Source organism: Phoca vitulina, unplaced genomic scaffold (genome assembly GCF_004348235.1).
Source record: "Phoca vitulina isolate PV1807 unplaced genomic scaffold, GSC_HSeal_1.0 scaffold16, whole genome shotgun sequence".
Lineage (NCBI taxonomy): Eukaryota > Metazoa > Chordata > Mammalia > Carnivora > Phocidae > Phoca > Phoca vitulina.
The window spans coordinates 21,985,085-22,007,614 of NW_022589719.1; the positions used below are offsets into that span (position 1 = coordinate 21,985,085).

The window sequence follows — 22,530 nt, forward strand, 5'->3', positions numbered from 1 at the left end:
CCCCTTTGCAGATGTCTTTTCCTTTGATGTTTACAACTGCCTCGTTGGGTAGGTGCTCTCATCCCACTTGAGAAGAGGAAGAAGAGAGAGGCTCAGAGGAGTCAGGCCACTTGGCCAAGGCCAACAGCTGGAAAGTTCAACGCCAGGGTGGCCCCAAGTCTTCTAACCTCCCCCTGCCCACTGCTCTCTCCTGCTCTCATGAAAGTGAAAAGAGAAAGGTTTGAACTTGCTTTCTTTATTGCTAGATGAACTTGGGTGGGTCTCTGAGTTCTGGCTCTGTAAATAGGATCCCAATCGCCCCTACCTAATGGAGTTGTTAGAAGGCTCAAGTGAGCCTGTGTTCTAAAGGTCTCATCACAGCGCCTGGCATAGTACGCGTTCCTTATGTTAAAGATTAAGAGTCTAAAGCACAGAGAGGCAAAGTGCCTTGCCCGAAGCCACAGAGCTGATGAATAAAGGAACCAGGCTTTGGACTTGGGTTTATCTGCCCTTACAACCTGAGCTTCTACCCTAGAAAGCACTCCCTGATGGCAGTTATTAGTATTGTATTATTACTAGCAGTTAATTAAAACAATGAAGGCGGATGATGAGGGTCCAACAGTCTCCCTATCTCGTAGGATCTATTCCAGGGAGCTGCTTTCCGGAATGCCTCTACAAAGCACCCAGGAAACTCTACCCCAGGGCCCCTCCCAGGATAGCCATCCAGAGTCTACCTCTTTTCCTGCAGAGGCTGTGGGGGAGGGTGGGAGCAGCACCCCTTTCTTCCAGCTCCCAGCCAGCAGCATTCCTGGGGCTGAAGGAGGACCTTGGCAGGCAAGCCCTTGGCCCTGGTGCTGAGGACACTCAGAGAGGCTGGCCATGGCCTGTGGGCAGCTGGGTGGAGGGATACCAAGAGGGAAAGCAGGAGGGTCCCTGAAACTTGTCCAGGCCCTACGGTCTTCAAACTGCCAAAGGACGTTCCTAGGATTTTCAAATTTATTCTATGAAAATCATCACGAAAATAAACAGATTCAATCACACTCAGTTGTACATTTAATGAACTGTCATTTTGGGGGAAATGATTGCAAATTACACATAAAAAGAAACAATTCAGGAAAAAAAAAAACAGGGAGGCAATGATTAAATATTTAATATGCAAGCTGCCTTGGAAAAGCTAGGTTGTAAGGTCGAGACACCTCCTGGGGAAAGGACCTGGCCCTTCTAGCATCCTCCATTCGTCCATTCACACATGAGTCTGCCCTTTGCTGAGCACTTATTATGTGCCAGGGGCTGGGCTGAGAGCTTTCCCTGAGAAACTCACAGCCACCCAGTGCCAGAGGTGTGGTTCCTGTTCCCATTTAAACCTACGTCAGCTGAGGCTCAGAGAGTGTAAGCGGCTGGCCCAAGGGGGCACAGTTAGCAGTGGCATCCAATGTTCCTCTGAGCGCGGACTCTAGAAAGTCCTAGAGACCCAGACATGAACAAGGCAGGGTTCCTGTCTAATCAGCCCTACATTTACAAAGGTTAGGAGCAAGAAGAGGTCATCACTTCTAGTGACTTCAAATTCTTTATAAGTGAAGGACACACTTTCTCATGTAAGACACCGTCGTACAAAACAGAGGAAAAGGAAAGCTGCAAGGGAGCCTCGCCCTCTGTCCCCCAGTCCTTAGGCACCTGGGGACGGGAATGCTGGCCCAACTCGAGACCCACGGATAGCACCCAAATGTGTCACTTTACAGATGGGAACACGGAGGCCTAAGAAGGGAAGGAATTGTCAAGATAGCCAGGACTGGAACCTGGGCCCGTGGAGCCCTGGTGTGGGGCTCTTTGCTCTGCATTAGGGTCCCCATGGTGCCAGTGTGTGGATGCTCACTTCCGGTGTCCTTTGTGCAGTGACATGGGTTGCCCAACACTGGCCACACTCCAGTGAGTTTGGGGTTTTTGGACCATTTCATCGTTTTTTTCCAGCTGTCAGAGAAAAATGAAGTCTAAGAGCCCCTTGGAGGAGAGGTGAGTATTTTCAAAAGAACCCTTTCTACTAGAACCCCAAACACAGGGGAAGTCGAAAGGGCCTCAGTTTGATGCCCAGCTCTCCAACCATGACTAGGATCTAGTCCGTGCTGCTTCCTCAGTTTCCCCTCTATAAAATGAAGTGGTTGGATTACAATGGATTCTCTACAAGGCTCCTTCCAGGATGGGTAAATGGGGAATCTGGAATCTTCTGGGCTGGGCCACCTCTGGATTTCGGACGACCTAGACTGCAGTCGGTCAACAGTGGCCCTAACACCCCGTTCCCTCCCTCCTGAGGAGTGCTGACCCTCGTCGGTGCCCACCTCAATGTTCTCTCCCTTTCCAAGCCTCCCCTTCCCCTCCCCCCCTCCTGGGTGAAACCCTCTCCTTCTCAATTTCCTGATAAGCCATGACCCGGTGCCTTTCTTGTTTTTATCGAAGAATAGTAAATGGGATTCCAGAGACCATTTGTCCAAGCCTCCTGCTGTATGGTGGAGACACTGAGGCCAGAGAAAGGAGCGACTGCCCCAGGGTCACCCTGTGAGGAGGAGGCCCGCTTTCTGCCACCAGGATCACCTCCTCCTATCCAGGACTAAGCTCTTGGGGTCCTTAACTTTGGCCAACAAGTACTTAGAATTGCCTTTCCTGGGGCATCAGTGGCCTTCAAGGAGATTCCATGGGCCTTCAGTCTCCCTGCCCGCCTGGCCTGCGGAGCTGGAGGTGGGGGCGTCCCTTTCTGTTCTCTTTCAACCCTTTTGATCACAACTTGGAGTCTCAGTTTGTTGCTAATGTGTCTTTAACACCTTTCTAGCCCTTGTTAATCTCCCTTTACAAGAGAGTGGGGCCTTGGGCTCAGCACCTTCCTTAGGCAGCTGTATTTTGCTGGAAATTTTTTTTTTATTGTGGTTAAATATACATTGTTAGAATTTAATAACACTTTTATTTTCATTGTATTTATTTTTATGGGACCTTCTATTTATAGTAATGTGATGCTGGTTTTCCATTTATGGGAATGATATAACATTTCTTTGTAAAAACAAGTAAAAAAAAAAATAACAAAACAAGAGTTGATTTAAAGAAAGCTATTAAGCAAAGAGCCTTATCTGGTGCACGGATTCTTGATGGAAGCAGGAGAACGGCTGAGGTCTGGGAAACTCTGACTTGGAGCTGGGGCTGACCTCCCAGTTGGGCGGCTTAGTGGTCCAACTGGCCTGCTCTGCCTTCCGCTCCTGGTGCTTCCCTCCCCCACTCCCCCCTGCCGGCCTCTGCCAATCCCCCAGACCCTCAGAAACTCCATCCATTGCTCCTGTCTCTGGCCTCCACCTCCCAGGCCCCAGCACCCTCACTAGAGGCTGAACCTTTTCCCTCTTTAAATTTATGTGGCGCCTCCGTCCAAGGAGGCCCACACAGACTGCCTCTTCCAACAGCATTCCATAAACGCAGAGCCTGTGGGGTTTTTCAGCGCAAAGGGTCAGCCTCCCCCAACCCTGTTTTGGCAGCAGAAGGGGTGACTGTGGAGGCTGAATCCGTTTAGCGTTTTGCTTGTCCTTGTTTTACAGAAATTGCGTTATCAGAGATTTTCTTCCCTTGAGTTAAGCATTGCTCACTCGGGGTCCATTTGAAAGGCGGACCACGTTTATTTCCTCCAGTCACACCTCTTCAATTTACCCGTTCTCAATTTACCCCAGGACTCAGTGAATGGGTTGAAAGGACCAGACATCCTCAAAGTCCTTAGAGGGGTGTATCCTTTTCCTGGAATGTGGGTAAGGAAAGGCAGCGATTTCCTGCCCCTGGAAACTGCCCTGGGGCCCGATATTACCAACCCTTATACCCAAGACTGGAATAGGTTCAAAGCCTATCAGTCACTCACTCTTTAGTGAGAATCAGCTGACCAAGGGGCCCCTTGCAGAGCTCCGGCCTGCGTGAATCTCCAGGGCCATCAGGCATTGCCCCGGGGAAGCTTCAGAGCAGGGGCCCCAAAAAAGAGCTCCCTAGGGACGAGGAGTGGGCATCCAGAACCCCTCTCATCTGGGGGGTTACCAAGCACTTTCACTTGGGCTGTCCCCTTCGATCTGCTTGCTTGCTCATTTCGTCTGCGGCAGGAAGTTCAGAGGTTAAGTGTCTCAGTGAAGTCCTGTGTCAGGGGCTGGGGAGGGGGTGTGTGGCTGTGGCAGAGGAACAAAGATGAAAAGATAAGTCCTGAGATTGGAGACACAGCGCGGGCCTCTCGCAATCAACTCATTTGCATCTGGTCTGGGGTCAGCCCCGCCCCCTCCTCACCGGCGTCCTCGGTCTCTATTATCCGCAGCCCGCCGAAGCAGCCCTGGGCAGGGTGAATCCCTCCGGCTTTCAACAGGTACTCCCAGGGCAGCAGGAGGCCCAGGAGAAGCAGCGGGGTCCGGATGGACGGTCATCCGCCCTCCAACCCTGCAGTCGGTTATGAGGGGCCAGCGTGAAAGTTTCCCCGGAATAAATACTCCGGGTCTAGCATGCCACTCTCCCCACTTCCCCAGCGGATCTCCCGAATTCAGACGAAGCGAGGGCCCGGGGAGCAGGGCGGGAAGGCGGGCAGGGGGTGAAGGACGGGAGCAGGGCAGAGGGTGGCCCCAGGGCCCCGGAGCGAGGCCTGGATGCCGCACCGCAGGCCGAGCCCGAGGCAGGGAGGAGGCGAGGGGCAGCCCGCCGGAGGAGACGTGCCTTCTCGGCGGCCGCCACGACAGCGGTGGCGGCGGCGACTGGAGACTGGCGGGGAGGAGGTTTGGGGAGGGGAGGGAGCGCGGGGGAGAGGGAGGGACGGAGCGGTGGCTGGGAGGTGGGGCCGGCGGGCGGGCGGGCGCGCGGCTGCAGCTGCCGCCGGCGTCTCGGGGGCTCCAGGCTGCGGGGCGGACGCAGCGCCAAGCGATCCACAGCGGAGCCGCGCGAGGCCGCCCGAGCCCCGGCCCCGAGCCCCGAGCCCCGAGCCAGCGCCGCCGCAGCCTCGCGCCAGCCGGTCCGCGGACACGCCGCCGCCGCCGCCACCACCGGGAAGGCAGCCGGCGCCGAGCAAGTTGCGAGCGCGCCTCTCCGCCCGGGGAAAGTTTCCCCCGCGGCCGCCGGCGGGAGTTGGCGCGGGGTCCGGCTGCTGCTGCTGGAAGGTAGGGGGCTCTGCACCTCCGCGCCCTCCGTGCGCCCCGCGGCTGCGCCCCCGGGGACTTGGAGACCCCGGGCGCGCTCCCCCCCCGGCGACTGTTGGGCACGGTTGGGGGTGGGGATGGAACGGGGGAGGGATCCTAGAACGGTCCCGGGGAAGCCCAGAAACCAAGTTCTACTTAAACTAGCCTGGGGAGGGGGCAGGGGAGACGTGCTCGCCCCGATCCCCGCCCCGGATCCCTGCCCCGAATCCGCGGGCTAGAGGCTTCCCCCCAGACAGGTGCAATCCCAGTCGGCGCTGGGCGCTCTGGGTGGGTGAGTGGGGGGCGTCGGGAGGATGGCGGGGGGTAGCAGGTGTGGTTAACAAGGTTGGGGTCTCAGCGGGGGCTGTGCCCCGAGGGCGGGGGTGCACACCAGGCCACTCTGTAGGAGGTCAGGTAGAGACTAGGGATTAGGAGCGAGGATCCGGGCCGGCAGGATTGTTGGGCCCAGCCAGGGCACCGAGGGCGGGCCGCCTTTGGGGTCCCAGCAGCCGGGCGGGGCGGGCGGGGCAGGGGCGCCACGCTTTCCTCCCGGGTCCCCCTTATCCCGTACGCGGTGTGCGCGGTTTGGGGAAGCGAAGCGGAGACTCCGTGGGTGCTCGGTGGATCCGAGCCTCTCTGGCACGTCCAGATTTAGGGTGTATAATAGGAGTCCTCTGGGAGGGTTGTTTGGCTCGGGTGGGCTCGCGCCAGCTTTGGATCCCCGCTAGATTGAGGTGAGTTGGCCCCCGCCAGGGGGAGCCATTCCCCGGCCCTTTCACCCACAGGAAGGCGAGTCCTGGTTCCTGCGAGACCATTGCACCGAAATCCAGGACCTACAACCACAGACCCTCCAACACGCGCGGGGCTCCCACGCGGAGGAGCACCCCCTGCCCCCGTCCGACGGCGGGGTAGAGGTCCGAGCGTGAAGCTGGTGTGCACCGTGTGCAGGAAAGCTTGGTAGTCAGGAGGTGGCTTTTCTTGGGGAGCAGGCAAGGTGTATGGGTGAATAAAAAATTCACCCCCAGAAAAACAGCAACGAGAGAAACTTTAACAGCGAATTGGTGTAGAGAAAGGGGATGAGAGGATCAACTTGTCGAGGTTTCTTTGGGGTCTGCAGCCCAAATTGCTGAATGCACCCTTCTTGTAAAAGTTGTACCTTTGTTTCCTGGATGTGGCCAGATGGTGTGGGCTGGATGACGGTCTTGGGGTACCCCTCTTATCCATCCTCTCTCTGGGCACAGTAAGCTGGCAGGCACAGGACCCGGGTCATGAGGGCCCCTTAAGGATTTCAGCAGTCCGTGCTGAAGTGGTGGATTTCTCAGACGGGGACAAGGGTCCCTCCACTCTTGGGTCTGGGTCTACAGGCCACGTTCATCAGGTCATTTCACAGCTGTTAGTGGACACCTGTGGTGTGTCCCGTTTTCTGACCTCAGGGCCCCCGTGAGTGGATCCTGTGTATCTGTGTCGCGGTCTTGGGAAGCAGGACTGCTGCGGGCATCTCTGAAGAGCCTTAGCTTTGTCCTGTTAGGGGCTGCTCGACATTGAACGCGGTCCGAAGTGCGTCCTCTTTCTCTTTAATTCCCTCCCTCCTCCCTGCACCCCAAGAGAGGACAAATGAGCAAATCAAAGACTGGGCAGTGGCCTCGTAGTGGCCGTGGGAAGTTTTCATGTGTCTCTTGGCTAGCAATGTGTGCTCACTGGACAGCCCCTTCCCCTCCCGTGTCCCCAGAGTCCCCTGCAAAGGTGATGGAAATGGGGGCAGTCCCGGAAAGAGAGTTAGTTGAGGCTCTGGCTTTCCATACAGCCCACCACATGTTTTTGCTGGATGTTACCAAAATGCTGTAGGGCCGAGGTGCCATAAAGAAAGATCAGCATGATTTTTATTTTGAACAGAAGGGGTGGGGGGAGGAGACAGAGGAAAGGGTGGAGAGGCCCGATGGATGTCTCTGGATATGTCTTCAAGACATTCCACGGGGCCCGAAAACAAAAGGAGTTTTGGGTCGTGTTTTGTTTTTAGTGGCTCTTATTTCTCTGCAGGGGAAAGCCTGCCAGGCACAGCCCTGCCCCTGGGACCTGGGTGTGAGCACGGGTCCCCTGAGGGCCGGCAGCTCCTGTGTTGTACCCCTTCTTTCTGTCCCCCACCCACGGCCCACCCCACCTGCCCTAAGGAGAGGAGGGAGCTGAGACCCCAGGGCCGCTGGTGCTTGCGTTTGGGTAGCATATCACGTGTGGACCCGGTGTAAACTCCAAGATCTCTGATTCAGCAAAATTTCAAGTCTTGGAAATTCAGTCTCCTTATCTCCCTGTCCCTAAATCCATTCCAACACTGGCCCTCAGGACATCTTTACCCAACCCCAAGGCTGAAATGGCAGTCTACTGGGGCACTTTCCAGAAGCAGAAGTTCCTCTGGAGTTAGAGTTAGGATACTTTGGGTCATCTAGGAAGTATTCCCTCCTCCTTTAAAAAATTCCACGTCAGCCTAGAAAGAGCTACCAAGTTACTGGATGAGGTTTTAGTGGTGTGGGGGTGGGCTGGAACACAGGGTGCTGGGCGAGACAGGAGGGGAAGGGGTGTTGAGGCAAGGAATTATGGCAGGGATTTGTGGGAGGGGGTAAGGAGGGGAAGAAACAGCAAGGTTTGGGGGCTGCTTTGAAATCTACCTTTTCTGGATCAGCAGTGCGGTTTTGGGCGAGTCACTTTCGGCCTTGAATCTGCTTCCCCAGTCTGTAAACTGAACGTGTTGGCCCAGGAGATCTGGCTGGGCTTGCAGCTTAAAGGCAAGAGGGTATAACCTCTTAGGGAAGCAGGCAGCCCTTGCTCTGCCTTGAGGCCAGTGGAGAGCACCTCTCCCGCTGTCTTGCCCCACCCTGCCCCACCCCTGCACAACAAAATGTGCCAGGTTTCCGTCCCCCATCGGACCGCTGTTTTGGACAGAGAAGGTAATGTCGGTGACCAGTGCTTGCGTGTCTAGCCCTCACTCCCCTTCCCTGAGGAGAGCACATGTTGGTGGCTGGGCCGCCCCTCTGAGGGACCCCTCTTTCCAGAGGGCTGCTCTTCTGGCCTATTTCATCAGTGGAGAGAAGGAAAATCAGGAACATTTGTTCGTGCTCAGCTGGTACACGGCAGAGGAAGGGGGGCCTTGGAAACCAGCACTTTGGTCCCCCGGAGCAGATGATCGGTCGATCGGGTATTTCTGCAACCTGATGCCATGGAGCAAACCTGGCAGCTTGGATTCCTCCTGCTGCACGGGCTGGCACCTTGGACCTGAATCAGCACTTGGATCCCGCAGCGGGGGGGTGGGGGAGAGGGGTGGGGGGGATGGGTGTGTGTGCAGAGAAGGAAACTCTTTTTGAAAAGAAAGGGTGAGATGATGAGCCCCAGTGTTTGCAGCTAGCAAAGTAGGTCTTTCATGTCAGCACTGATTATCTTAAGGTCCAACCCTTGTCCGTTGTCTGCACCCTAGACTGCTGTTTTAATTAACGAATTGAGCAACTTGGAGATGAGCATAAGCATGTTCACTGGTCCTGCGCGCGCATGCGTGGACCGAGAGGCAACAGGGGGTGTGGGAAGGTCCCCGAACCCTGAGTAAGGAGACTTGTGTTTGGGCCCTGATTCTCTTGCAAATGGAGCTTTGTGACCTCAGGGAGTCACTGCCCCTCTCTGAGCCTGTTTTGCTGTTTCTTTAGCAGCAATATTGTGTGGTGGTTAGGCTGCCCGGGTTTGAATGTCGGTATTCTCCTACAGATTGGCTGTGTGACCTTAGGCCATTCAGCCTCTCGTGCCTCAGTTTCCTGATCTGCAAAACGGGACGAATCATACCTCATCAGATTTTTTGTGAATCGTCAATGAGATAGAACATGTGGAACACTTAGGACAGTGCCCTGCATGCGGTAGATGCTCAGCAAATGTTCGCTCTCATCACGGTCATTACGTGAAATGGGAGGGGTCAATTTTGATTCTTTCCAGCTCTGATATACTGGGGCTTGGCGCGCGCACGCGCATGTGTGTGTGTGTGTGTGTGTGTGTGAGGGCGGGGAAGAGTCTGCTTTGAGAATGGAAGACACGAGTGAATAAAATAAATTGCTTTTTTCCCCCTTCCTTTCCCTCCCTCACTGAGGGACGCCCGAGTTAAAACCTTGTGAGTATTTGCATGATAGCCCCATCCCCATGGCAGGAAGCCCAGTGTGACGTCACTGAAAATATCCCGGCTTCTGGCACTTGAGGGATGATATTTCCTCCCCTAGTGTTTGCCCATCCTCTCCCTTCCATCCTTTGTTTCCCGCCCTGAACCACAGTATGAAGACCATATGTGCAGATAATGAGTTTAAGCTGATAAACAATTCCCAGAGTCACCCAAATAAAAGGCCGTCTTGCTAGAAGACACTTGCGACTTTAAAATAAATAACCTGACTTCTCTGCTCTGTTGCATTACATCGGACCGGCCCTGCTTCCCTCTTTGTCTTCTGCCCCTCGGTCTGCTGCGGACACATGGGCCGGGCCAGTGTGTGTTTTGGGCTTTATGGGCCCCCGGCTGGGGGCAGCCTCCTCCCGCTGCCCCTCTGCCTCACCCCCTCCAGCAAGGCTGGTGCCCTGAGCCCTCCCAGGGATGATCTTCGTGGTGGGTCACGTTGTGGGCGTGCTCACCATCGACCAGCATCTAGACAGCGCTTCATCCCATCTGCACCCACCAGGCTGGTTCAGATCTCGTCCCCATTTTACAGATTTAAAGTGAGGCTCCGAAAAATCAAACGAGAAAGTGGTTGTACTGGGATTTGAACCTAGGTCGATCTGTTTGCCCATCCGGGGCTCTAAACCCCTGTGTGATATTTCCTCCTCGTGTATTATATCAGACAGAACCTCCTGTGAGCCCCAAAGCCCCAGGAATGATAGCTTTGAGATTCCGTCAGGCCCTGTCCTCCCTGCTTTTGCTCGGCTTCCAGGCTCAGTGCCTGAAGAGACTCTTTTCTCCTGCATCGATTTCTCAGCCATCCGAGGGACACTGAGGGGGAGGAGTTTTGGGGGCTAAGGCTGCTTCCAGGAGCGAAATGACCTTACTGAGCAACAACAGGTTGTTAGTGGAAGAGGATGCATGTTGGAGTCACAGATGTGAATTTGAACCCTGTTTTTGCCACCCACTGGCTTTATGGCCTTGGTTTCCCTATCTGTGAAAAGCAGAAGAATAGCTACAATGTAGCAATGACACCGTTCAGCTAAGTATCAGCTGCCGCCGCAGAGGACTCCAGACTCCCAGTGGCTTCACACCGCGAGTGTAATTCCTGCTCACACGACTGGTCTGGGGTGGATCTCTGCTCCACGGGGTTACTCAGGGACCCAGGCGGATGGTGACTTCACTGTCTCTGTGGCTGCACCTTCTGGAATATATGGCATCCCTAGTTATAGCCGAGGGGCAGAGAGAGGTGGGAAAGGCACTCTGACACCCAGCTGCCTCAGCCAGAAGGTGACCCCCATCACACCAGCTCCAGTGCCTTGGTCAGAACTGTCACGTGGCCCCCAGCCAGCTGCGAGGGAGGCTGGGAATTCCAGGAAGTGCATGAAGATTTGCTGAGCACTAACTCTGCATTTACATTTCCCAAAGAGAGTACTTTGAGGATTAATTGAGATGATGCATTTAAAGCTTCTAGCATAGACCTAGTATGTAGTCAGCCCATAAAACATGGACACTTCCGTTCCCTAAGAATCCATGGTATGCTTTGCTCTTTATAGATTTCAGACTGTGTACATGGAAGTGATCACAGAGCAGATCGTATAGTGTCCATAATACACTGGAGGGAGCTTGCACGCAGAGGAGCCAAGGGACTTACAAATGAGGACACAGCAAGGACACTACTAAGCTGGGCCGTTGACCTTCATTCGGCCCAGCGCTCCCACGGCCTCCTTTGGCTTACTGAAATTTACTGCCCTGTGAACTTCCAGGATCTTCCAGAACCTACCTCTGATATCTCCTCCTCCCATTGCTAATGGCATGGAGGGGAGACTGCAGGACCTATCTGGATGCTGAGGGAGAAGGGTAGGGGCATGAGGTGAGAGAAACCATAGTGGTAGGTATTCACAGTCAAATCTGTGGGCATTTGCCGCCCCCCCCCAACTGCTTCGGGAGTTACTTTGGAGTTCTTAAGCTTTGGAGCGTGCCCCCCCCCCCGCCCCATGACACACAGAGTTACCTGTGGTTCCTGTCCCATCTGTGCAGCTCCGTGCTGGCCCTTTTGCTCCTTGTGGGATTGGGCAGGGAACAAGAAGGAGGGCCTCCAGCCATGATTTTCTGCCGGCAGGAAGATGGTCAGACCCAGGTTGGAATCCTGACCCTTCCACTTAGTGCTCGTTCATTTTTCTGAGCCTCAGTTTTCTTGTCTGCAAAATGGGGAGCATACAGGAAGCCGTAGGCTAGTCAAGCCCTGGTGCTTAGTAGGTGTCAACATGTTTGCATATCTCTTGTCTGCCACTTGAGTAAGAAGGAAGAGATGCCTTTGCAAAGCATCAGCACCCGAGGAGAGGCTAGAAGTGGGCCTAGCACCCCGGCCTGTAACTCTTACCTCTTGGATGTGGAGGCACTCCGGGCCACCCGCCCCGCCCCCGCCATGGCCTCAGCCTCTGCTCTCCTGTTGAACTAACATGGCTTCCACTGGAAATGGGAGAAGAATTTGAAGCTCTGGCCCTTGGATCTGGGCCTGTCTTTTGGAGTCTAATTACCAGATGGGTGCGGGGTCCGGGGTGCTGCGGAGCACCCCCTCCCATGTTGCTGCCTTTCTGGCAGCGCTCTCCCTGGCAGGTCTGCTCCCTCTGGCAGTGCGTCTCAGCCTCCTGGGGGATGAGCACCCCCCCACCCCCGCCACCTGGTGCCTGACATTTCAGGCCCCCCCCAGCAGAGCCCCCCGGGCGCTCCTCTGCTGAGGCTTTTAGCCTGTAGGGGAATGAAGCACTTCTCCAGCCAAAACATAAACACCTCCAGAATAATGGGGATTAACTGTCCCCCTTAAAGGAATAGCCGGTGGGCTGGACACCGGAGTGGAAGGGTCTTTGGTTAGGAAGAGAGTGGTTCCCCCAGACGGGATTTTGAGGGGGGCCCCCCTGGGCATAGTGGATGCCTGCACCTGGGGCTGAGGAGAGTGGGCTTCTGCCAAAGCTGCCACCAAGATGCTAGGGAGGTAGGCTGTCTCCTGCCTCTCTGAGAAGCACTGGCGGGCGTGCAGGCCACTGAGGCCTGGGAGTTGGGCATCGCGGGGCCCCTCAAACACCCCTCATTCACTCCTGCCCCCTGACCTCACTTGGCAGCCTCTGCCACCTGAAACACTTGGAGTAGGGCCTTGGAGCAGCTCGAAAGCCCTAGAGGTGGCTGGTTTCCCAGGGCTGCCGTGACAAGGGGCCACAGTTGGGAGCTGGAAGCAACAGGCATTTCTTTGCTCCCAGTTCGGGAGGCTAAAAGCCTGGAATTAAGGTATTGGCAGGGCTCTATGAGGGGGTCCTTCCTTGTTCCTCCTTAGCTTCTGGTGGCTGTCGGCAATCCTTGGTGTCCCTTGGCTCATGGATAGGACCCAGTGTCTGCTCCTTTCATCACATGGTGTTCCCCTGTGGTCCGTCTTTGCTCTCCTTATGAGGACACCAGTCCTACTGGATTAGGGCCTAAAGACCTCATCCTAACTTGATTATATCTGGAAAGACCCCATTTCTGAATAGGGACACATTTGCAGGTACCAGGGGTTAGGACTTCCATGTATCTTTTTGGGGGTACACCATCCAACCCATAATAAGTGGGTACTGGGATTGCCCCATTTTACACCCAAGAGGTCAAAGAATTGGCCCAGGTTCCTATGACTATACCCCTGGCAGGTGATTGGTAAATCGGTCTTGGTACATTTGTGTTTTCTGAGCAATAAGGTGGGGATTTATAACCACCTTCTAGCCCAGCGAGGAGCGGAGAAGAGGTAAATGTTTGCATTAAAGCACACTTAGTCCGCAGCTAAGCACCTGTCAGACGCTGCTATCCGGACAGGTGGGATGTCTGGTCTGGATTCAAGGAACATGGACATATGTGAATTGTAACCAGTTGCACGTAGGATGTTTTCTAGAAATAACGATTTGAAATGACTGAATGAAAGGCGCCAGCGACGTTCTTCCAACCCACCTTTCTGGAGTCTTGTCTGTCTTTTCCATGTTCTCCTACGTTAAGAATAGCCTATTGAGACAAATCGTCCATGCTTGCTATTTATCCTGGGTTCTGTTACGCGCCAGAAGTCGCTGTGACTTTGGCAAGTAGGGCTCTTCTCCCCAGGGGCAACGTCTGGGCCTCTCTGCTTGAGGAGGGGGCCTAGGGGGCCTGAGCAGACAGCTCTGGGCTCCAGAGCCCATCCCAGAGGAGCCCCAGAGGGTTTGGGGGTTCCACTGATGCGGTTGAGGGTTCAGATACGCAGCCTGGTCCCCATGCAGTGAAGGCAGAGGAGACAACATGCAATCAGAGGTTGGGAGTCCAGCTTCTGAACATAAGGGCCTGGGTTCAAATCCTGATTCAGTCACATACCATGGCCTTTGTTTGGCCTTTGACAAATTACTTAACTTTTCTGTGCCACCATTTCACCTCCCAGAGTTTTATGAAGATTAAAATACACAAATGTATCTCTGAGGATTGAATGTGACACTTCAAAAGGTTTCAGTGAATGCTGGAATTATTATAGATATTCTATTGTCTGTTTCCATCAATGGAATAAAGGCGGAGACCCCATAGGGTGTAGCTCGGTGCCTGGGGCTGAATCAATGCTTATGTACATGCTGAATGAATGAGTGAATGAGGGGATTCTTCATCCCAGCATCTTTGTGATCACACCATTCCTTGCTATGCACTGAGGCTTCCATCCGTATGCCCCTCATCTGTGGGGGCACCGAAGATACAACAGGAACAAACCCAGCAGGGAGCCTTGGGTGCCATGGAAAGCTCAGGAAAGCCACTTATGTCTGGGAGCAGGGGCAGCACGGGCCTCCTCATGGAGTCAAGCACAAGTTGAAGCTTAGAGAAGGGGAGATGGGGAGACGCTGGGGAAGGGAAGCCTGGAAGGTTGTGGTCGCCTCAGGAGGTGGCCACATTTACAGTATCGAGTGTTCCCATGGCAACCAGAGACACTGCCCCACTGTCCCCCCACCCACCAGACCAGTTTTTTTTTTTTTTTTTTTTTTTTAAGTAAACTCTACGTCCAACAAGGGGCTCGAACTTACGACCCTGAGATCAGGAGTCAAACGTTCTACCAACTGAGCCGGCCAGGTGCTCCTCCTCTAGGATTTTTACCTAACAGGTGCACGCCACTCGAGGCAGCCCGGATCTATGAAAGTGCCAGCTGGATCAGGGGGCCCTCATTCAATTTCCAGACAGATTAGTTCTTGGATTCCCATTGCTCCCTACTGCCTTAAAAATAAAACTCAATTTACGGAAGCTCGACTTCCACACTTTGTTAGGAAAAACATCTGTTGTGCAATGTGATCACATTGGCCACCTTGCTTGTGACCCTTCAGTGGATTCTTAATTGTGTTCAAAGGCTTTCTCACAGCCCCTGCCCCCTCCCACCCCAAGCCTGCCTCTCTGCTCCAGCCCACCTGCCTCCTTGCTTCCTTCTGTCGCCCCCACTTGCAACAGGACCCCTCTGCATGCACTGCCCCCTCCCTGCGATGCCTTTTCCTCCCTCTTTAGCTACCAGACTCCTCCTCATCCCTTGGAACCCAGCCCCGGCAACACCTCCTCCGAAAGCCCTCTTTGACTCCTGCGTGGGCCAAATTCTCTTCCTGTTGCCTCGGATCAGGCCATTGTTGACTTTGTCCCTGTCATTCTTTAATGTCTGCCTCCCCCACTCTAGTGCAAGCCCCAGAGGGCAGGGGCCACCTCCCCCCACCCCCCAGACTGCGGGCACAGGCCTGGGTAGCTGGCAGGTGATCAGGAGACGCCTCTCTTCATTTCCTCCTCCGCAGGCCAGTCTTTTTCAGGTTGTTTTGGGTAATGAGCACAGCTAACGTGTATCGATCGCTTGCAGTGTGCCAGGCGCTCCTCACTGATCAGGCGATCAGGTCTGATCTCATCCAATAAAATCATGGTTTACAGTCCCAGCTCTACCCCTTACCAACTCCACAGCCTTGGGCAAATTACTCAGCCCCCCTGTGCCTCATCGTCTCACCCTTAAAATGGGACTAAAAATAACACCTAATTTATTGAGTTGTTGTGAGGATTAAATCAATTGATTCATGTCAAATTTATTTTCTCCGTTTGGGAGGCTAGAAGTTCATGACCAAGGTGTTAGTTAGCTGGTTGGGTTCGTTCTGAGGTGTCTGTCCCTGGCTTTCTGACAGCTGCCTTCCTGTGTCCTCACGTGGCCTCTCCTCTGCGAGTGTGCCTCCCCAATGCCTCCCCGGTGACCAGATCTCTTAGTGTCCCGGCTCTGGTCAGATTGGATTAAGACCCACCCCACCGGTCTCATGGTAACTTCATTACCATTTTAAAGACCCTATCTCCAAATACAATCACATTCTGAGGTACTGGGGGTTAGGGCTTCAACCCATGAATTTGGGGGGAACACAGTTTAGCCCATAACACCTTCTAATTCAGTATTATGATTGTCCCCATTTTATGACCGAGGAAACTGGGGCACAGAGAGGTTAAGTCACTAGCCCGAGGTCACACAGCTGGTAAGCACAAGTGTAGAAATGCGAAGCCAGGCGGTGTGAGCCGCCAGCCCACTCAAGCCGTAGATGGTCTGTTTCCCGGCTGTGCTCTTCTGGGGGGCACCGGGGTCTTGCCTACTGGAGCCAGCCTGTGTCTCAACAGCCAGAGTAGGGAGGATATCAGGATCCAGGGGTCTCAGAGGTCTCTCACTTGGCCCTTTGTACCCTTCCAGCCCTTAACCCCTTGTTCCACGGCTGCTGCCAAACCTTTGCCGGAATGGGGACCTGTCCTCCTATTCCCAGGCTAAGAGAGAGGTCAAGGCCGTGAAGGGGTGGGAAGGAAGTGAGAGGGTCTCAGGAAGGGAGGGTGATTATCAATCCCGGGGTTTTCTCCCTCTCCCTAGTTCATTGATCTGATTTTCCAGGAGCTCTCGGAAGCTCTTTGAAGATAGTCATATTTTACTGGTGAAAGACAGGGGAAAATCATCAGAGTCAACATAATAAGAGAATAACAACTGGAACAAAGGTATATTCCGTGGAAACTAACTCTCAGTCTTAACCCAGGCCCCTCACCCGGAGACCACCGGGTCACTAGCTTCTTGCCTCTCTGGAATTGTTCGCTAGGTGAATGGGCACGTGTGTGTACACAGCACCCTTCATCACGTGTCCCCGGGGGCGCTCCGTCCCTGGGGCTCTGCATCCCTCGCTGCCTTGTCTTAGCTGGGTGGCTCTCAAGGCAGACCCTGAGCAAAGATTTGGGTGCAAATCATTTATGTATGAGGTTGGCCCCAGAAAGGGAAGTGGGCAGGGAGGGAAGGAGAGTCAATAAAAGATGTGCTGGGTAGCCCACTGCTGGGGGCAACCGGGGCCCCTCCCAGCGACTGTCGGAGCACACTCGCCGTCATCCCAGCGAGTGGTCACCAACGTCTGTCTCTCACTGGTGGACGGTTCCTCCTAGGACATCAGCTTCTGGAGACTTCCAGCCTGCCTTCAGGCCAAGAGACAGAAGGGGGTGCTTGAGGAGGGGCCGCCAGAGTGAACAGAATTGTTCCCTGAGCTGTAGAGAGTCTCCAGGCTGGACCATGGGGGTATGGGAGAGGCACGGCTCACGCGTCTGCTCTTTCCCTCGTCCCTCTGTGATGGAGGCCTTGCATCCCACTGCACCGGTAGCCATGAAGCTTTTGCCTGATTCCCCAGGGATGAACAGAAAGGGTCCTCTCACCCCCCCCTTTCCTGATGCCCCACCAAGTAGACAATCTGTGGGGACCACCTGTTGTGGTGTGGTCAGCTGGGTCGATAGCCATCTCTTCTCCCCCATAGTTGCTTGGCCCTCTCTGGCCTCTTCCTGCCCCCGCCCCTCCCCCACTTGGTCCCCACAGATGTCATTGTGACGCTTTTCCGTCACGGGGCCCAGGGGCCCAGGTTAGGTGGGGTCCGTGGAAGAGCCCTGGGCCCTTCGGGTAGGACCTGTGGGAGGGAGGCCAGCAGGTCATGACATAGGGTGATTTCCACCTGCCCCCAGGGTTGGATGAGGCCATCTGTGGCAGATCAAAGGGTTTTTTGTTGTTGTTTTATTTTCTTTTCCAGCGGCTTCTTGCTGGGGAAGTGGGCTGAGGAGCCAAGGCAAAGAGAGAGATCCCTGAAGCCATGGCCTGCTGGCTTGCTCTGGGAGAGGCTGGATGAGCTGGAGGTCCCGCTTCAGAGGGGCTAGAGCTCAGGCGCCAGGTGGGAGCTGCCCAGGGCTCTTCCCCCATCATGTGGCCCAGAGACCAAATGCGGACACTGGGGGCCGAGTTCAGAGCCTGATGCATCTCAGGAGACCTTGGAATGTGGTATTGCCATGAAAGGGGGGTGCAGAGTGGGGGCACCAGGAGCTCTGGACTGAAGCCCAGCCCCCTCCCCCCCAGGTGAAACGTCGTTGTCCCCCCTGTCCCCCAACTGAAGAGACAGGGAGAGCACTGTACTGGGAGTCCAGAGTCAGAGCCTGGGTCTAGTCCTGCTTTGGCTCCAACCAGCCCTCCGCCCCACCGTGGACTTCCGACATCTCATCCACATACTGGGGAGTGGGTGCTGCTTTTTTCTGGGTCTTCCTCCGACTCGACAGTCTTCTCTCAGAGTCCCCAGCGGGGAATATGACCAAAAAGCCTCAAATCCCCTGGAGAAAAGCACTCAGGAAGCCCAGGCGTGGTTGTTGATGGAAGTGGGGTGTTGTTTAAATAAATTAAGAGGGAAAGAGGAAAATCCATCAGCATTATTTTCAATAGCTGGGATGATATGCATAACATTTCCTTCCTTTCATTTGATAATTTTTCCTTCTCAAAGTAGTTTGAAGAAAGAAAGTGTCTGATGCTTTGCTACACAATGAGCTCAAATAAAAATATTCTTTTGAAAAAGTGGTTGCTATGTAATCGAATTTAAATAATGGGCAATTTTTGTTTCTAAGTAGCCCGCCCGCTCACAAAGGTCTGCTCAAACCTATTTGAGAGGTACATGGGTGTGCAGAGAGAAAAAAAGCTCGCTGATAGAATCTTTTTGGCAAAACAATAATAATGCTAATAATATATTTAAAGTTGTGTGCATGAGTTCACTCGCGTCTGCTGAGTTGAAAAGTACGGGATTAAAATTAACCAGTCTTTTGGAAGGAAGAGTTCCAAAGGCAGCCGCAGCGTCCGCATGGCATTTGAACGGGGGCTGTCCGTGAGTGAGTGGAATTCTGGCTTCTGGGTCCCCTAGATCTGAGTTCAAATCCCGACCCTCAGCAGCTGCATGATCTTCGGCAAGTTTTTTACCCTAACTGAGCCTCTGTTTTCTCATCTGGGAAAAAGGCCACGACACAGGCCCGATCAGGTACCTCACCTGGCACTGGGTGTGGGGCGACCTGCCACGTGGGCCCTTTTCCCTTCCCTTTTCTCTCCAGGAGCACAGCAGAACTTTTCCAGGTACACAGTGGACCCGTATACGTGATCCCATTTGATGCCCAGTCAATCCCACTGGGAGGAGATTTTTAATCCCCATTTCATGGAAGGGAAGCCCGAGGTGCTGAGATTATGATATGGCCCAGTTGGTGGAGGGGGATATGAGAAAAGGGAGGGTTTGTCTGAACCATCCCGCAAGGCCTGGCCCTTCCCATCCCAAGGGGAGTGTTGCTGTGAGGTCTGCGGAATGCAGAAAGGGGCTCCCAGTGTGGCTTGGAGTAGGCGTGCATTCCTTCCTTCTTTCTTTCCTTGTGTGTGCACTAGACTTTTCCTGAAGATTGGAGGCTGAGGGTAGCTAGCCACCCAGGCAGCCCTGTGCAACTGAGTCTCTTCTGGGTCTTCAAGCCCCAAGCCGTACCCACCACAGGGAACTCTCTGGCTGGGGCTGGGCCCTCCCAAGCTCCTCCCCAGGCTCAGGCTCCCTCTGTCCCTCCTTCTGGGGACACAGGGTTTCTGCTAACTCTCTGTCACACCTGGAGGACCCCCTGCCCCTCGTGCGGGTGACTCAGGTGTGGTACCCCCCTCTCCAGTGGCCAGCTCACCTCCTCTCCGAGGCCTTTTCTAGCTGGCCCTGGCCATCCCGCCCTGACACTCCTGAGGCTGCCTAATTCCTAGGCACTGACTAGGCCTTGGTCCATGGACCATCCTTAGAAGGCGTTGTTCTTAGAGTTCTCCTGTGGGGAGTGGCAGGTCATCCTCTTGGCTTACGTCTGTCTTCTTGTCCCTGCTGTTGGTTAACAGGAGGCCGTGAACAGAAGTAGCTCTCCTCCCCTCCCCACCCCCCACCCAAAGAATTCGGGAGCCGATGATGTGTGTGCGTGTACATGTATGTGCTTGTGTGGGTTCTGCAGGGCCTTATGGCATCACCAAGGGCTGAACAACTATACCTCTGGGATGAGGAGAAACAGGATTGAGCCAAGGCCTGTCCCCACCGGTTCAGTGGGTAATGGAAAGAGAGCTGTGTGGAGCGGTGGTCAGAGCTGGGGGCCTGGGGTGCAGTCCTCCTGGGTGGATTCCGGCCCTGCCACTATCTGGTTTGTGTGACCTCAGGCTGGTTAATCTGATTCTTCCTTCCCCTTCCGTGGAAACTGGCTCCCAGTGGGAGGTGGGTGGGCGGCTGAAGGAGGGGAGTGGACACGCCGTGCTGAGCAGAGCACGGGAGAGCCCGCCTGGGGCTGCGTGCCCACCACGAGCAGCCAGACTTCAGGAGTTTGGGGAGCAGTGAGCTAGACCTCCAAGAAAGGGGTGCGCCGGAGCTGGGAAGGGTCCCAGCACTGCGGCCATTTCTGGAGGCCTGCCTGGGATGGTGGACATGGACGGTGGACAGGGGTGTGGGGGGCCGGCCTTCCTCTGCTCCCCCCACCCCCCAAAGGCCCACAGCTCCATAGAAGAGAAAGACTCGAGGTGAAGGCAAAGCTGTTCCCGAGGGAGGAAGTACTGCTGGACCCAGTTTCGGGCACATTTTGCTGAAAACGGCCTCAGAAGGCAAATTTGCAGATGTTAAGGAACTTTTGGTATTTTTGAACCGTCCCCCCACCCCCCGCCCTGGCCCTTTTTTTGAGTTTTAGCACGAGGGAAGGGGGAGGAACAAGAAGGAGCCATGTGGCCTGGTTGAGGGGAGAAAATGAGATTGCTTGGTTTCCCTCTGCAGCCAGAGGCACCGTGAGTTTCTGTGCAAATGTTAATAAAGATGGAAAGCAGTAAGACAGCGGGGCCTCCTGGGCTGCCGGAGACACGGCCACGTGGACGCCCCTCCCTGGGCTGTGTGCATTATCGCTTCGGAACAGGGCAATTCTCGGCTATGTCGGATCACCACTCTCAGCTGCACTGGGGAAAGTCTCTCTCTTATAGCCCAGGGACCAGCAGGAGAACTCGCGTGGCCTGCTCTTGGCCGCGGCCCTTGTCTGTGCGCTGAGATCCCAGCCCACAGCCAGCCTGGGCGCTGTCCCCACTGTTTACTGCTTAGCGGGGAAGAAGCGAAACAGATGTGATGGGTTTGAGCTGAAAGAGGTTACCGTCATGTGTCTGCCTTTTTCTGGTGTATCCTAATTGGTTGCAAAAGGCCCACTGGAGTAGAGAGAAAGAACCCCCAACTGGACATGGGGAGGTGGTTCAAATTCTAGCGTTGGTGCAGCCTTGCTCGCTGACCTTGGGCAAGGCACTAGCCCTCTCTGGGCTTGTTTGCCATCTATAAAACCCAGGGCAAAACCCAAACCCAACCAAGCAAAAACACACCAGTGCAGAGACAGATTCTTTTCACAGCTAGCTTAGCAGCGTGGGTGTCGGGGGGAATCAGATTCAAATAAACCAAAGAATGAGGCCGGGCTTGGGTTTGGTCCTTTCTGTTTTTCTATAACCATCCTGAGTGTAAGAAGGCTGAGCCACGTAGAGTAGCAAGGGTTTCCTGGGCCAATACTGAATAGTAGGAGCAGCGTGATGTGGTCCCTGGATGGCAAATAATTTTCATCCTGAACGCCAGCTCTGGTTGATCGGTAGGACCTGCTCGAGTCCAGCAGAAGGGTGGGACGGGATGTCTGTTGTGATGGGAGGAGGGTGGAGAGCTAGCACACAGGGGAGATTTGGGGAACCCTGGGGTGCTGGATAGAGCCTTTAGGAATTGGGGAATCGAGGTGCTCTACTGTCACTAGCTTGGCTGCTGAATGACCTAAGGCGATGGTTCTCAATTGAGCTAGATTTCAAAATAATTATTCCTGGGAAGTCTGGTTGGTCCCGAGTGGTTGGACTAGCGCAGTGCTGGGCATGTGTATGTTGAAGAGACTGCTCAAGTGACTTTAATGTAATTTCCTCCGGATAGAAGAGCACTCACTAAAGGACAGCCACATTTCACACATCAGTATAGGGGGGATTAGAATTTTCCCCCCACTATTACATTAATTTGCGAGGTGCCAGTATGCTCTCAAGGAGGATGGACTAAGAGGAACAAAGCACACAGACCAAAGGTGCAAAACGATGGCCTATAGGCCACAGCAAAGCTGCATGAAATTCACCCAACATTGACATATTGGGAAATGTAACCAAAGATGAGTATACACTGACCTTATGACCCGACAATTCCACGCTTAGGTATATATCCAACAGAAATGCATGCTTATGCGTGCATTTTCCCAAAGGGCATGTATAAGAATGTTCCTAGCGTCACTGTCCGAGACAGGCAATACCTGGAAATGATGCAAATGTCTACAGAAAGTAGAATGGAAATAGTCCCACAGTGGAGTACTACACAGCAGAGAATAAGTTCCTAATGCTGACAGTGACTTGGAAGAGTCTCAGAATCCCAGTGGGGAATAAAAGACACCAGATGTGGAAGAGTCCACACAGTGCGATTTTATTTATATGAAGTTCAAGGTCAGCCAAAGGAAGCTCTGGTGTTAGAAGTCACAATAGGGATAACCTTGGGGCGGAAGTTGGGGAGTACCTGGAAGTGGCATGGGGGGCTCCCAGGGGCTGGTCTGTTTGTCCCCTTATTCTGGTTGGTACTTTCATAGGTACGCTCAATTCATCGATGACGATGAACAGTCATCACCCTGTTCACTTCAGATCTGTGTACTTTTCCGTGTAAATGTTATATTTCAATTTTAAAATTCTATCAACTCAACAGAAAACACAAAGCGGATTCTAACCCATTGAAATACTGAGAGATGTAGCCAACAACGCCAGATTTCCGCTTTCCTTGATAAATGGGATGTTCTGAGAGCCTGGGCTCCCATGTAGCAAGAGTGGGCTGAGGTGAGCAGGGTTTT

The 22,530-nt window shown here is 54.1% G+C and overlaps 1 protein-coding gene across 1 annotated transcript in view; it reads left to right on the plus strand.

Moving 5' to 3' along the window:
- The first annotated feature begins 4,990 nt into the window (after positions 1-4,990).
- Positions 4,991-22,530, plus strand: part of TSPAN18 (tetraspanin 18) — a 179,137-nt gene continuing 161,597 nt past the window's right edge. The window contains exon 1 of the mRNA XM_032414242.1: positions 4,991-5,123. The gene's annotated coding sequence lies outside the window, so the exon portion shown is untranslated. The remainder of the gene's footprint in view (positions 5,124-22,530) is intronic.